Raw genomic sequence first — 17,013 nt, 5'->3', positions numbered from 1 at the left:
TCTATATCTCTCTCTATATCTCTCTCTATATCTCTCTCTATATCTCTCTCTATATCTCTCTCTATCTCTATCTCTCTCTCTCTCTCTCTCTCTCTCTCTCTCTCTCTCTCTCTCAAAGTATCGGTCATTACAGTATCGAAATGTGATTGTTTCAGTTAGCAGGGTAGTTTCAATTTTAAAGTGGAAGTATTTGACATGAGTGCTTTTGTTTCACTTTTGACACGAAATACTTAAATGTTGGAGGAGATATTATGTTGCCGTGGGCTCGAACTCTGCAAGAAGTTAAAATTTTTTTGACTAAAACACAACTGGAACCCTAAGTAAGGCATCTGTAAAATTTGAATGAAATTGGTTGCGTAGTTCTCGAGTTTTAGGAATTCACACACACAGGCAGACAGACACACATTCCCATTTTTATATATATAGATATACAGATACATACACGTACATATGAGAGAGAAAGAAAAAAAAGTGACAGAAAAACAGGAAACTAATACATAACTCTAAGTGTGGTACTGAGCCAATCTCATCAGTGAAAAACAACTTAAAATGCCTTCATAGACAACACACATATTCATGTCTGTATGTGAGTGACCATTAGCCTTTAATGCCCATATTCCATGCTGGCATGGATTGGATGGTTCAACAGGATCTGACAAGCCAGAGAAATATGTTGGACTCCAAAGTGAACTTTGGTAAGGTTTCTACAGCTGGATACCATTCCTATGCCAACTATTTTGTAGTGTATACTGGGTGCTTTATTCATGGCATCAGCACTTATGAAGTCAACAAGTAACTTGTGAGACAAGGTTCCTTGACATACTGGTGGTGCAGTATTGAGGGAGGCGGCATTGTGTTGGGTGTTGAGAGACACAAATATGATAGAGGGATTGTTGTATCCTTACACCTCCAATATCATAGTATGGTTGATATTGCCGATGATATATAAAGAATACAGTGTAACAGTGTTATAACAATACAAAATAGAAACAGTGGCAGTAACAAACACATAATGAACCAACAATCAATATTTCCAACACACTAACTTGAACTGTAAACTGTACCTGGACTTTGAAGAAAAAACTACGAACTGCTACTATTTATTTGTAGTGGTCCCACCTATTGTCAGAAGATGTTGTGCTCTCGCCACAACATCACCCTTTTTGAGATTTCAAGTTCTGAAGGAATAAAGAAATTTTATTTATAATAAATATCGTCTTTTAGTATCTTTTTCACTTGGGCCTTATCTCGAGGTGTTCCATCTGCTTCCGCTTTCTCTTGTTGGTTCTATGGGACTTCATTACTTTCGGTGTTGGGACATCGAATACATAAAAAAAAAAAACATCCTTAGGAATTTCTCTCCGTTTTTCACTATGTCTCTTCTTTAGCTGATTTATGTGTCTCTTATATTCCCAGCACGGTCCTTTGATTTGATATGTCACACTTCCTATTTTTGGGGTTACAAGGCCATCCTCCAAGCCATCTTTGCCATTTCTGTAGGTTTTAAAATGCACTTTATTTCCTACTTCAAAATATTTCATTGCATTTTTCATATTTCTTTCACATTTTTTTTCTCTGGCAATAATGTACCAAAAATCAATTTTAGTCTTCTTGCAAGCATCAACTCTGCATGTGACTTTCCTGAATTTGTACTTGGATTGGGGGTTATTCTATATACCCTTAAGAATTTTGTTAGTGCTTCACCATTACTTAATTCATTCCTAGCTTTTCCTAACGCTCTTTTGAACATGTCCATGAATCTTTCTATCTTGGGAGGTAGGATGGAGTGAAAATAAACTTTATTGCATGCATTGTACAGAAGTTCTTGAATTCATACCAAGAATTGTGTTCTATTATCAGAAACTAATGTGTCTGGAACACTACCACGCAAACAATTCATATAGGAACTTCATAGTTGTCTTAGCAAGTGGTTTTTTGCACCTGCATATCTCTGGCCACTTTGTACAGCTGTCTACCATGATTAGATAGTAAGCGCTGTTCACCGGTCCAGCATAGTCAATATGTAACCTAGACCATGGGTTCTCAGTCTCCGGCCATGATTGATATTTTACTGATGGGGCTTTGGCTGTGAGAGTGCAACTTTAACAAGTTCTCACCAAATTTTCTATATCCTGGTCTACAGCCAGCCGACAGACATAGCTCCTCATCAGAGCTTTCATCCTCAACATTCCCAAGTGTCTGCTGTGGAATTGCTGCAATACACGTAATGTAGTCAGTACTACTACTCTTTGCACATACATCAGAATATTGCCACATATTGAGAAACTACACGGATTAGTATTTTCATTCTGCTTATTTTTTAAAGCTTCTTTTATTTTTGTAATATATTTATCACCTACAGATTTCGTTCTTATATCTTGTGCAGTTAATGGCAGTTCTTGGATAACATTAGTCATAACACTTTTTATTTCATTTTCTGCCTGCAGTGCAGCTATCAAGGTATCCTCTAGTGGTTCCATATTCTTGGAAATTAATCTTGATAGACAGTCTACAAGATCTATTTTCTTTGATGGAATATACTGCATTTTCTAATTGTAATTTAGTAATATTTATACCCCAACGTTGTAGTCGGTTTGCTCTATGTAATTTTCAGGTCAACACATCTGTATTTTTGCAGAATCTTTCTCTTGAATTTTTTTCGTATCATGCTTCAAGTTTATCATTGTTTGACATTCTTCTGCAATGGTCTGTAGGGTTCTGTCTCAATTTGCTTGCTCTATTTTTGAGAGAATCCTTCCCTGAATTTCTCCATCTCCGGTTTCCATAAGGCTTTGTACGAAGATAAGGGATTTAAACATATCCTGAGTGAGTTCCTGAAATTTAGAGTTTTCACACATATGGTTGACTACGCCAGCGTAAAAAAGTCATCATCATCATTTTTTGTTAAGTTCCAATACTTCATTCAAGTGTTAAATAACGAACTTTTGTCACAGAAGATCTTTGAGAGTAATTCAATAGTTTCTTGGGAACAAATCTCACTTGACTTTTTGGGCAATACAAAATTACAGTAGCATTCATGGTTGGTGGGAGCTACCTTGTGTAGTAATAGCCTCACTTTCTCTTCATTTGACCAGGACTTGCAATCTTAGTTAAAACTTCCTCGTACCTTCTATAGTAAACAGGAAATGGATTATAAGTAAATTCAGAAATTGAGTTTGCCATGCTGTCTGACATAAATGAACTAACTGAATTTTCCAACTTCCTTGACTGTTACTCACTTAACTGTTGTTGTTGTAACATTTGCTTCTGCAACTCCTGTAGTTGTTCCTGTTGCTTCTCTTGAAGCTGTATTACTGCGGCTAATAAGTTCTCCCTAAGTTAACAATTTGTAAGATGCACAAATTGTCAAATAACCTACGTGAGCTTCAAAAAATCCTCATTGCCTGAAGTTATATCCTTATGCCTTCAATATCGTATTCACAAAGAAATAATTATATATTCCAATAAAAACATTCCATAACTATACACACTTGCAATCGCACACAAGTAAAACTGTATCAGAAAAACATCAATACAACCCAGCACATATGAACATACATAAATGCAGGTAGAGATGGGTGGGATTTGGGGAAAAAAGAAATGTTTACTCAAACTAAAGGGGGAAAATATTCTGAGGGTAAGGATAATGCAAAGTGCCTTTTTTTCCCTTCAGAATGCCCTACATGTACAGAAATACCAAATACCAAGAGGTAGTTAATGGAGTAGTTAGATGTGCTGACAGCACTCAGGTTCTGGTTATTCCTCTTCTACCACCTGCCTCTTTGGTCAAGTTTTCAAATTACTATAATAAAGGGTAAAGACCCCCTTCAATCATGAATGACCATAGGGTTGCACCTAGAAAGTTCCCCTCAAAGACATAAGTCCAAGCAAGGTCACCCATGCATACCAGCCTCCCCTCTCCATGCCACTGATGTTATCCAAGGGAAACACAAAGGTTGATGCAGCTTCACACCAGTGACATCGCAACTCATTTCTATAGCTGAGTGAACTGGAGCAGCATGAAATAAAGTGTCTTGCTCAAGAACACAACATGCAGCTCAGTCCAGGAATGGAACTCACTACATCATGATTGTGAGCCCGACACTAACTACTGAGACTGTACCAAAATTTGTTGTGGCTTAGCCTCCATGCAGAGAACTCTGATATAGCAGACCTATGATAAAAGTTGTTCTAGCTATGACCATATTGTCTTTTTTTTTCAGATAACATGTATCTAAGCCTGACTTTCTATTCATTGGTAGGATATGATATGGCTGCTATTTCTAGCAAGTTCAGAGGTGGCCTCAATGGTCTGTGTATGTAAGGTACTTGACAATTACGAACAACAACAAGACGTGTGGATGAGGGATTTACACTATCATATTTATTTGTGACGTGTATGATAACATACACACAGTTGATTATGGTTCAAATTGATATGTGGTGGAGAGAGACCCCAATTTGAGAAGAGAACTTCTCTGTACTAGGCCCACATTAAATACATCTGCCTCACACCACCACAAAAATCTCCATAAAATATGATACTGGAACAAAATGTGTTGATAAACGTTGTAGTGCAGACCTTCCCAACCAAGATCAGATTGGAAAAAGTAGACATCTAACTGATAAAAATGGTGGGTGTATGTGTGAGTGGGTGAGCACGTGCATGAACAAGTGATGTAGGTGTTGGTAAGATTATATCAAGACAATCCCATTATCTAGTTTTAATTGTACTCAAGTCATTATCATTTAGTTCAATTAAATACATCACTCTTGGGAATCTATGTAGGCAAACGTCATAGTTCAATAACCAGGTATTGTTAGAGTGCTATGAAGAAAAGCAATTTCAATTATTTCAGACAAATGATTTTAGCAAATATCAAGGGCTGTGTAGCTGAACAAAACAGTCAAATTAAATGCCATACAGAATTTGGTTTGATCCCTCTCAGTCCTTACTGTTGTAGAGGTCCCTCTAAAGTTGTTTAGTCCCAGCTCAACCCTAATCAAACAGACCTACAATTGAAAGCTTTTCAGTCATAAACATCCCTTCTTTTTATCAAACATTTTCTTCTAAATAATATTCAGATAATATACTACATTATTTGGGATCACATTATCTGCTGGGGTTTCTTTTTCTTTACAAAGCAAGGTAAGTAGAGGTTTCCTTATTGCTAATATAGATAATGAATATAATTGACAGTACTCCATTCTTTTTAACAACTGGCCTTAACCAAATTAAGAAATCATCAATACAGTAATCCCTCATCTATCACGGGTGTTACATTCCAAAACCCCACACAATAGGTGAAAATCTGCAAAATAGAAACAGTACTGTACTGGATATTTTTTTTTTTATTATTTTTATAATTTGTATATATTTATTTTATTATAAATGCAAAACAACACAATGGAGGAATCGACATAAGCTTAAATAATAAACCGTGATACAGTGAGGGATTACTGTAACAGACAAAAAAAAAAAAGAAATGACATCTAATAGACAGAACTTCAGTCTTAAATGGTTGAATAAACCAAGCTGAAGATAAGTAATGCAGGGTAGAGACACTCACTCGTATTTGCAGGCACTGCTGTAAAATTGACAGATGGTCTATTAGATTGGAGTGCTACATTTGCATCCTCTTGAAAATCTGGAGGAATTACTTTAGCATCTAACCACATACAACAGATCCTAACACTGTCTGCTTGACTTGGCATTGGATTCAGTATGCTTTGCTGGATGTGCAATGTCAGAGTGCATGCATGATGTGTATTGAGAGAAAGTTGGGCATAAGAGGCATCAGATGTGGTGTGCAAGGAGAGACAACTAAGCTGGTATGGTCATATGATACATATGGATAAGGACAGCTGTGTGAAGAAGTGCTGATCTCTAATGTTGGAGAGAACCTGTAGAAGAGGTAGACCCAGGAAGACATGCGATGAGGTGGTGAAGCATAATCTTTGAACATTGAACCTCATGAAGGCAATGACAAATGGCCAAAATCTTTGGCAGTATGCTGTGCTTGAGAAGACCAGCCAAGCCAAGTGAAATTGCAGTCATGGCTGATGCCAGTGTTGCGTAATTGGCATGTAAAAAGCACTCTTCAAACATTGGGCAATATGCAGTGCTTGAGAAGACCTGTCAAGCCAAGTGAAATTGCAGTCATGGCTGATGCCAGTGTCGTGTAACTGGCATGTAAAAAGCACCCTTCAAATTTTGGGCCTCACAGAGGCAGTGACAAGTGACCAAGACTTTTGGCAATATACTGTACTTGAGAAGACTTGACAAGCCAAGTGAAATCATAGTCATGGCCAATGCCAGTGTTTCATAACTGGCACCCATGCCAGTGGCATGTAAAAAGTACCCTTCGAACTTTGGGCTTCACAGAGGCAGTGACAAGTGACTGAGACCTTTGGTAATACACCATGCTTAAGAAAACCTATCAAGCCAAGTGAGATCATAGTCATGGCCAATGCTGATGTTTTGTAACTGGTACTCTTGCAGTGGTTGGCATTAGGAAGAGCATCCAGCTGTATAAACCATGCCAAATCAGACTGGAACCTGGTGCAGCTCCCCAACTTACCAGTTTTCAGTCAAACCAACCAACCCATGCCAGCACGGAATAAGGATGTTAAATAATGATAACATACACACACACACACGTGTGTGTGTGTGTGTGTATATGTGTAGGAGCGAGCATGTGCACACATTTGTGAGTGAATTCGTATTTCCTCTTGTCTTCACATCTGTTTGCTAGGTGCAAACAATGGTCTTCTTGACAGTGTTGTCTACTTGTAGTCAATTGTGAAAGCATATCCAAGCTTCTTCACATGTATGTAACATGATGAGAGCTTTGTTTACCAAAAGCTCGTTCAGATGGTATCATTTGTTTCCAGTTCTTCACATAGCCATACCCAGACTGTTTATCATTTGACATACAAAAAGATAATTACTTCACATTAGGAAGGGTATCTGGATTTAAAAACTGCCTCAACATATTCCCATTCTGACCCATGCAGGCATGGAAAGGTAGTCATTAAAAACAATGATGACGATGATGGTGATGATGATAATATATAGACATAATTGTGTGGTATAAAGCTTGCTTCCCAACCAAATGGTTTCGGTTTCATTTCCACTGCATGGCACTTTGGGCAAGTGACTTCAACTTGGAAACGTGTCTCATTATGAGGAAATATTACTTTCCTTGGAAGCAGGTAATGGGTCACCACAGATAGAGCATCTGGTTGTAGAAGAAAGTCCTTCAATTCCGTCTAGCTCAAGCAAGCATGGAAAACGATGATAAAACAAGGACAATGATTATATCTTTTATCTTTCATTTGTTTTAGTCATTAGACCGCAGCCACACTGGGGTACTGGCTTGATGAATTTATAGTCAAACGAATCGACCCCAATACTTATTTTTTAAAGCCTGGTACCTTATTCTTTCATACTCTTTTTGCCGAACCGCTAAGTTACGGGGACGTAAACAAACCATTACTGGTTGTCAAGCGGTGGTGAGTGACAAAGACAGATTATATACACACACGCACACACACACATATATATATGACGGGTCTCTTTCAGTTTCCATCTATCAAATCCACTTAGGAGACTGGTCGGCTCGAGGCTATAGCAGAAGGCACTTTTCCCAAGGTGTCACGCAATGTGGATGGGAAACTATATTAGTTTCCAACGAAGGTATACATTACAGGACACACAGTCTGGGGAGACGGATACTGTTGATTGTATCAATTTCACCAGTATTTCATTGGTACTTTACCTTATCAACCTAAGAAGGAGGAAAGGCAAAGTGGCCCTCGAAAGGATTTCAACTATTCGGGATGTAAAAGAATGTATCTAAACGCGATGGGGCATTTTGTGCAGCGATCATCTTACTCTACCACTAAAATTAAGGACACGGCAAGAATTCCATCACATGACAACTAAAGAAGCCACCACCACAAGAGAGACAAATGCAACCACACACACGCAGAGTATTTGATAAATTGCCCAGCGTTACGACAATATTGATCGGAATTTCTAACCAACATAAGCAAATTCTAAACATTATTTTTATAATAATAATTTCTTTATTTTTCATAAAGACGACGAGAAAAGGAACAAAGAGAAATTACATACATATACACATAGAAGTAAAGAAAGATGTTAATGATTGAGGATATTTATGTCAGGCACAAAACCACTAATTGTGGAGGCAAGGTATACAATAGATTAAATCATTATCAGTAGCTAACTGGTATTGACTCAATAGTTGACTTATTTATTGTATTGATTAGAGTAGAATGACAGGAAAAGTCGCACAGGAAAGAATAACAACAAGTATTATATTTCTCCTATTGGGCATAAAAGCAAGCATTGCAAGTCGCCTTGCAATATCGACCGACTAACTCGAGTCAACGAGAGAGCCTCTTGCTAGAAATAGCAGAGAAAACTCCGACACCCTACCCTCTGAAAAAGAACACACTGAATAATATAGTCTTGGGTTCCATGCGTATAGAGGACAGGCGGGATGATCATGGTCTGAATGCCTTTGGTCAAAGCGTTCTCCTCGTGTAACTAAACAACACCCATGGACACACATGTACATGCACACACTCATAAATTACAACCCAGCAAAGGAACGTTCAAATGGTATATCAGTTTGCTAGAAATAGCAGCCAATTTTTTCTCTGCCTGAAAAAAAAAAAAAAAACATATTTGATTGTAGACCTGATATACCTAAAAAAAAAAAACCCTGCAGTCGCGGTAGAATGCTTTTGTTAATAGACGTGCTCGATCAAGGCAAACCTGGGGCTAAACAATAATATATGCAATTTGAGCTGAATAGTGATGTTTATAATAGAGGGATAGTCGTAACCACTGTTAAAGGAATTAGGATCCAACTGTTAGCCGCTATCATTCACAACTGCAAGGATAATTGACCGTGTTTTTCTTGCAGTTCTTGCTCATTATGGACCACGTAGTCCATAATGAGCATTGTTGCTATGAATGTCCAGTCACTGAATTCATAATTTTCTCCCTTGATTCGAAATTGCAGCATCCACATTCATCGCTCTCTTTCTCTCTCTCACACACACACACACAAACACACACCAAAGGCGTTCTAGCAGTGACCATCAAACCCGTCTTTTTATTTAAGCGGAGTATAGCGTGCACTTCCTTATTAAAGACAGTTAGGGTGCGTGATTCGAGGGATATTTTGCTGATATTTCTAACAGCAACAGATTCAGCGACTTCATAAAGGTTTCGTCGTTAGGCTGCTTGTATTTTAAAACAAACGTTTATTCCTATCTTTTACTTGTTTCAGTCATTTAACTGCGACCATGCTGGGACACTGTCTTGAACGGTGTTAGTTCATAAAGATATAGTTATTTTTCATCATGGTAAACACTAAGACTAGTAAAGTATATAATAACTAGAAATATCAAGAGGTAAAACTTTAAGGTTACGAAACCTTAAGAAGCTCACAAACTAAATACCAATAGTATTATGTCGCTTTGCTCCTCTGTCTTAACTTTTCATATATCCAGACTCAATAAATTATGTTTCAAGAATGGACTGAACACGAATCGTTTGACTATAAAGTCCTCCTATGAATGTGTGGCCGGATCACATGCAAATGAAAGGGGAAAACATCACACATAAATACACAAACACACAAATTTACGTACGTGTGTAAGTATGTGTATTCCAATAGAATTGTCTAGTGCACCAAAAGCAGTAATTTCTTAGGATGTGTATGTTTTAGGAATCGTAGACTACGATTCAGCAGAAACAGTGACCCCTTTTTCCATAATTCTTTTTAGTTTTGAACACCTTTTGAAAATTTTCTCAGATTTACGTGTTAAATATCTGAGATTGAGTTTAAAAATATGCATAACATAAACCTGAAAAAAAAAAAAATCTTTCCAAATATAGTAAAAACTGAAAGGACTGCGGATGCTCCTCCACCAGACATGAGATGATGCTTAAAACATATATATCCAAAGAAATGGTTTCTGATGTACTGGACAATTTCAGACTCTATAGGAATGGCTTTGTGAGTATATTTCAGCCATGCTGGGGTACCAATTATATATAAATATATTAGCCATTGGACTACGGTCATGCTGGAGTGCCACCTTGTAGGGTTAGTCGAACAAGTCGATCCCGGTACTTAAGTCTGGCACTTATTCTATCGGTTTCTTTAGACGAACAACTAGATTACGCGAACCAAACAAACCAACACCAGTTTTGAAGCAGTGGCGAGGGTGGGGACAAACACAAACGTGTGCACAAAACACTCACACTAACATAATTCGTGAATTTGGAAAATTTTATAATACCATCGGAAGAAGGGGAATCATCTGACATTTCACTCCATTCGTCTCCCTTGTACATCGCTTCGGGTGACGCTAGTATGGGAGCAGAACTTTGGGGTCACCTATATAAGACTGTGCGGAGCAGGGCGGCAACTTCAAGGGCTATCCCGGGCGGTGCTCACTTTAGCTACGCCACTGTAGAACCGGCATTACCATGCCAAGAACTTTTGAAATTTATCGATAATCCCAAATTCAAAAGTTATCCAGATGACACTGCTAAGTTGGTCTTCGTACATACCTCGAACATTACCCAGAAAATCGTCATTCATACTCGCTAAGAGCCTTTTTTAAGATGCAAAATTAATACAGAAGAAAGTGAAAACCCGGCAACATCCCAGATCCAGACGTTTATCTACGCTTGTCACTGAATTGCAGCTCTGTCAGAGATGAATTGAGGGGAAAACGTGTCTAACAAACCACAACTGCTCACCTCTCAGAATATCTAGAGTCCGCAGCTTCAGCGCACCACTATCTACGGGATACGGAGATACAAGTGGACTAGCTCCGACACTAATAGATCATGGAGACGATGTAAAACGTTCACCACCTTTGTCCAGTCTTACAAGGAAAGCTTCTTCTCAACACATTTCTAGGCGAGACTCCCTCATAACTTAGCCTCAGTGATTACTCATTCGAGAATCAGAACCAAGCCTTAGTCAAAGTTTAGTCCGTGGGCCGGTTTCACCTACAAGCAGTTACGACGACTCTTCCTAAATAGCTAATTCATTACATTGACAAAGCTACCCAACGTCATAACAAGCCATTTATAATTCCTCAAAACTTCAAGCTACACACCATACTTAAAAATGGAGACTATAGCTCTTCAGGAATCCAAATGTATGGTGAAAACTGGGAAAAAATGGAGATGACAAGAAGAATATAATGATGGTTGATACAGTAACGTTTGGTGATACAGCTATCAGAATAATTGCGAACATGGGATGGGACCTCTATGTGGCTCCTCGAGGTGTTACAAAAACTAGCCTAATCTTCCTCAAATCACATCCAATTAATGTAGGGGTGAGGGAGACACTGGAATATGTAACCTTAGATAAACCATGTCAGGAGAGAAAGTGGGTACAGTGATGGCCAGAACACCTTTGATCATAGCCATACTCAGCGATATCTCAGCAACAACAACAACAACCACAACCATGATTCTGATCACTTCCCTTGACACATTTATCGTTTGTCAGGGTAACTAAGTAAAACACCGACATCAGCAATGAAAATATTTCTTGTCACGTTGAATTGACCATTAGATACCAAAACCACGATGTCATTTGAGATAAACTACTACAGCCCAGTCAAAAAAGCAGCCTATACAAGGTCACTAAACATGCATGAAATAGCAGTCAAATCCGCTTCAAATTACGAAGCACCGTACTAAAATAAAGACAGGGTGATCACAGTTGCAATGCCTTTGATCGACAGGTTTGTTCGATAAGGGCCAGTTTGAGGATAAACTACTACTACCACCACTACTAGTGAGAGAGAAATGGGGGTCAGAATTGTTGTATTTCTCTCAACGAGATTAGAAAATGCTAAACCGCCACATGGCAGACAGAAACTATATGTAATACAGTATTTTATTCAGAGCTCAAATCCTACTTCGATACTAGAATATTAGAAACAAATCGATCAATTTTACCTTTCCTCCAAAATGTGTAAGCTTTGTGACAAAGTTAGAAACCATTATTATTATTGTTGGAGCAGTGGCAGAAACGGTAGGGTGATGACCTCGGCGTTAGGCAGGGTCCTCAGCAATACAATGCTTGTAAGCCTCCTTGATAAAAAATACACTAGGCATCACAAAATGTAAAAAGATGTCTTTTTAGAGATCCTTGCAAATTGTGAGGCCCTAAACTAGCTTATGCTCAAATCTGGCACTAACTAAATGTAACTGTTCTTTCATCCTGGATTCAAATACCAACAATGAAAGGGTTTTGCTTCATTCACGCCGAATAGTGGGTTTCTGAATTCGTATGAATAACAGTACTGGCAAGAATAGATTTATTAGTTCATTCCAAACCTTTGTTTAGCTACAGTGTATAAGATACATGGATTTGTCGGATATTGCAACCGTCTCAAACCAAACAAATACAAGCCAACGCGGGAGCCTCAACTTAGTTGTATGACTTCCTAGAAATAGCAGCTAAATCTCCTCCAAACCATATTTTTCTGTCTTTTAAAAATAAATGGGACAACAATGAATAATACAGTTTTATTTACATTGCGAAAAAAAGAAATGTGTTGTCATAACTGGAACAACTTAGGTCTGATTGATCAGAACTAAACAACAACCACTACAAAACAAACTGCTGAACACTCACACACACACGAAAAATATAAAAGAATTTACTGAATAAATGTTGACCTTTTCTGGTGATAAATTGACACTTTCTTACACAGTGAGGAGATTAGACAAACCTACTTAAATTTATTAGAGCATAAAAAAAAGTGAAGCGAGAAATAAACACTTTAAATGAACTGGTAAAAGTATGCTCTAACAGTGATAGGTATCTTTGGCTCTCAAGTCAGCTTTGATTGAGCAAACGTTCGATTAAAAGTATTCCATTCGTGACCGTCCCTTTTCTTTTCAAGGTACAATGTACCCAGGACAACACTATCTAACGTGTATTTCTTTTCTAAGATAACAGGGTGATTTGAAGGAAATTTCGTTACTATGCCAGTGGTTTCAGATAGAAGTTGGCAATATCATCCCTTCACTGCTTCCAGTGAGGCTTTTTGAAGGGAGCGTTATAAGTGAAGGCATTTATTGGGTAGTGTTGCTGACCTTTCGAAATGTCCCGTGTTATCTTCTATCGCGTTGTGTAACACATGACTCATTCTTTTAAGTAATATCATCATATTACTTAAAAGATGAGATAGATGAAGGACGTGGGGGAGGAGAATGTTCACTGCAAAAGTTAGGGGATCATTAAACAGTGCAAATCCCACCCGAATATATTTTCCTAACGTAATTAAAGTACTCGATAAATTTCTTATTGGATATATAAGCATATATTAAAATACACATATATACATGACACATAACAGGTGTGTCAGCCCCTCATATTCTAATCAAAAATACGAGACATTTCTAATCAGATGAATAGATAAGAATATTATAGACGTAAATACATATTAAACGTGCAACAATATATATATATATACATATATATATATATATATATATATACACGTATACATATACACATATATATATACACATATACATATACACATATACATATACACATATACATATATATATACACATATACATATATATATACACATATACATATATATATACACACATATACATATATATATACACATATACATATATATATACACATATACATATATATATACACATATACATATATATATACACATATACATATATATATACACATATACATATATATATACACATATACATATATATATACACATATACATATATATATATATGCACATACAACACAGTAAGTTGTTTTCGCACATGTATTATAGACAGTTGAACAATACTTCAGAGCTAACACTGAATAAACAAACAACGTAACAGGGTGGTGGGCGACTACCACCACGACTAAGTTATATAATATAACTAAAATTGTCCTCACTCAGTAAAAGCAATGTTATTGATAAATCAGGTTTAAATTTTTCATCGATTTTGTGCTGTTACTATAGTAAATCGTTATGAGATAAACGGCATCACTCTAAATAAATTATCATATATAAACAAATTCCAGAGATACCTGAAGAAACCTACAATTGTTATATAGCATTCTCTGAAACCATCGGACGATCTAGAGACAAAGAGATACACCAACGGGATATATATACATCTTAATACATACATACATATATACATATATATATATATGTATATATATATATATATATATATATATATATATATATATATCAGAGTGAGACAAAGAGAGTGCGTGTATGACACTGAAAGATTGTGTGGTCTTGTGCTTATAAGAGAACCGATAATAGTATTAAGAATTATTTGTAGACACAAGACTAAACCTTTTTGGCGGAAAGGGTGCGGTTGACTACATCGGTCTCAGAACTTGACAAGTAACAATTTTATCGACCCCCATAAAAATAAAATGTAAAGTTGACCTCGAATAATAACTAAAGTGGTGAAATAAAGAATTGTTAAAGTGTCGGACAAAATATATACCTTGACGATATTTAGTTCAAATCCTGCCGAGGCAGCTTTACTTTTCATCCTTAAGGGGTTGAGAAAATAAAGTAAAGAGGGCCGATTAAATATCACTATAATGCGTCCTAGATGTGAATAGGATTATAGTAGGAAAACAACGACGAATGTTGAGAAAGAAAACATTATTTGCTTAAGCCTTACCTCACAATAATTTTTTCAAAGTAATATCCTTTGCATTATTGATGTAATTTTCATATTATATCATATTATTCAATCCAGTCTGAATCAGTTTAGCATTCGATCAATGTTGTCACGAGGCAGCGTTATTGGAGATGAGAGGACGAAAAGCAAGCTTCTTGTTCGGAGATAACTTCATGTAAAAGGGGTTAATAGGTACTAACTTGTGGAGTTTCAAACGCATGCTTTAAAGGTAACAGTGACAATGCAACTACAACATTAATAATAACGATGACGAAGATAGTCTCTGGATAGCTATGTTGCTATTTATAAATGTATATGTATGTTTATATATGAATATGAATTTTTAGATATATGTATGTTTATATATGCATGCGTGCACATGCAGGTAAATGCATGTTAATTTATGTGATAAAAAACATTAGGAACGTGAATTATTAAGTTACAAAAAACTATCGATGATTAATCATGAAAAACAAGTGGATACGGTCACCGGTTTGCTAATTTTTTGTTTTTGATTTGGTGTAATAATTATGCTTGTGCAAAGTAAACAAATAGCTGGAATGCAGCAGGTAAATCTAGAAGTAGGCTTGCTAGTTTAATGTTAACACTAGTTGACTTGTCGTCTGCACTGGGGACGGAGTGCACGCACAACCAGCACCTGCTGCTATGACACTATCACAGTTTGTGACGTGATATATAAACAAGGACTGCTGCTAGACTTGGTAGACTTGTCAGCTGATCACCCTCTCACTCTGATGTCACGTTTCCCGGAAATGAGATCAGTAGTGAACTCAGGATTTTAGTTTATGTTTTGCTTTCGTAACTATACATGCTTGCATGTTTGTTTAATTTTTGTAATATAAAATTTTGATGAATTTCTAGTGGAAAATAGTTTGTGAACATTAAAATATTAACTAAGATAAAAACTGTAGGTCTTGAAAGTTACTTTTATGTTGCAAAGAAAGAAAATAAGATTATTTTCGTACTATTATGTGTGTTATTAGCTCAGTTAAAGAATTAGTGAAGGTCAGGATAGGAAGCAGACGAAAGTATCTGGTGGTACCAAAGAAAAAGGGAAACAGAAGGTTGGTTTTTATTTTATTCATATGATTTTTAGATGTTTGTAAGAGTTATTTAGCCTTCTTTTCTGGGAATTTTTTTAGGAGTATATCAATTGTCGAAATTTCGAGGAGCCGGTAAATATTTGGTTGGTTAATGTCAAGTGCGGAAGCCGGATCCACTTCTCAAGAAAATGATGTAAATCCTCAAGGAAACCATTTCAAACAATTTAAAATTGACCAATAACGATTTGTTTTTAAAAGCTAAAATTTGTCTTTAGTATGTAAGTTTCATGTGATTGTTAAAATCTGTGACCCTCGTAATATTCCTAGCACTATAATTTGCTTCTAACTTAAAAATACAGGACCAATTTATGTACAGATTATAGTCAAATGGATTGACAATCCATATGTTAGTGGCAGGGGCGAGAGGAGAAATTTGGCAAGCTGGAACAAGGTTGCGTTCTGTGTTAGATGGTTGGAGGAAGTTTGCTCAATTGGAATAACGGTTGTTTTTTTAAAAGCCTGGTAGATAGTCTCTGGCCTCATTTTAGCTCTCCGGGCCGAAGACCGTTATACTAGCTGACCCCTCCCTTATAGACCATAGTTACGGGTACTTTAGAAGAACAAGAGGTAAACTTGCGAAGACGGATGTACGAAATGCAAAGGAACGAAGTTAAATCTACATGCAGTTGGAATCAACACTTTTTTTTTTTTCATTCATAATAATAACGAAAATAATCAGTGATTGTAGGACAAAAAAAAAAATTAATTAAATTAAAAGTTTAATGTAAATGTAATTTTTTTTCGTTTAAATCTATTTTTCTTTCATCATTTCATGTTATGAATTAGGTTACATAACGAGAAGTTATGCAAACTAGTATTTCGACGCAGTTTAAAGTAGACTTAACCTTTCTTTCACTTATATAAAAAAAAGTGCCATGTTATTCCGTACACACACACACACACACGCATACATATATATATATATATATATATATATATCTTTCCTGCAACATTTTTACTTAGCCGACTTTTTTTCAGAGGAGGGGGGGGGATGATATTGACCGCTTCCACCTTTCGTTCTGTGCATTATGTCTTGTTTACCTTTCTTTAAGAACGGTTTCGTGTTTCCACTTGAAAACTTATGGTACGATGATATTTTTGAAAGTCATTCACTAT

The 17,013-nt window shown here is 36.6% G+C and overlaps 2 protein-coding genes across 2 annotated transcripts in view; one reads left to right on the top strand and one right to left on the bottom strand.

Moving 5' to 3' along the window:
- Positions 1–15,497, bottom strand: part of LOC106878643 (serine/threonine-protein kinase 11-interacting protein) — a 90,721-nt gene extending 75,224 nt beyond the window's left edge. Inside the window, exon 1 of the mRNA XM_014927947.2 lies at positions 14,774–15,497. The gene's annotated coding sequence lies outside the window, so the exon portion shown is untranslated. The remainder of the gene's footprint in view (positions 1–14,773) is intronic.
- Positions 15,498–15,595: 98 nt separating this feature from the next.
- LOC106878669 (HIG1 domain family member 1A, mitochondrial-like) overlaps positions 15,596–17,013 on the top strand; it is a 37,290-nt gene continuing 35,872 nt past the window's right edge. The window contains exon 1 of the mRNA XM_014927957.2: positions 15,596–15,858. The gene's annotated coding sequence lies outside the window, so the exon portion shown is untranslated. The remainder of the gene's footprint in view (positions 15,859–17,013) is intronic.

Source organism: Octopus bimaculoides, chromosome 4, assembly GCF_001194135.2.
Source record: "Octopus bimaculoides isolate UCB-OBI-ISO-001 chromosome 4, ASM119413v2, whole genome shotgun sequence".
Lineage (NCBI taxonomy): Eukaryota > Metazoa > Mollusca > Cephalopoda > Octopoda > Octopodidae > Octopus > Octopus bimaculoides.
The sequence above is the reverse complement of the archived record's forward strand: the minus strand, read 5'-3'. Positions and strand labels throughout refer to the sequence as shown.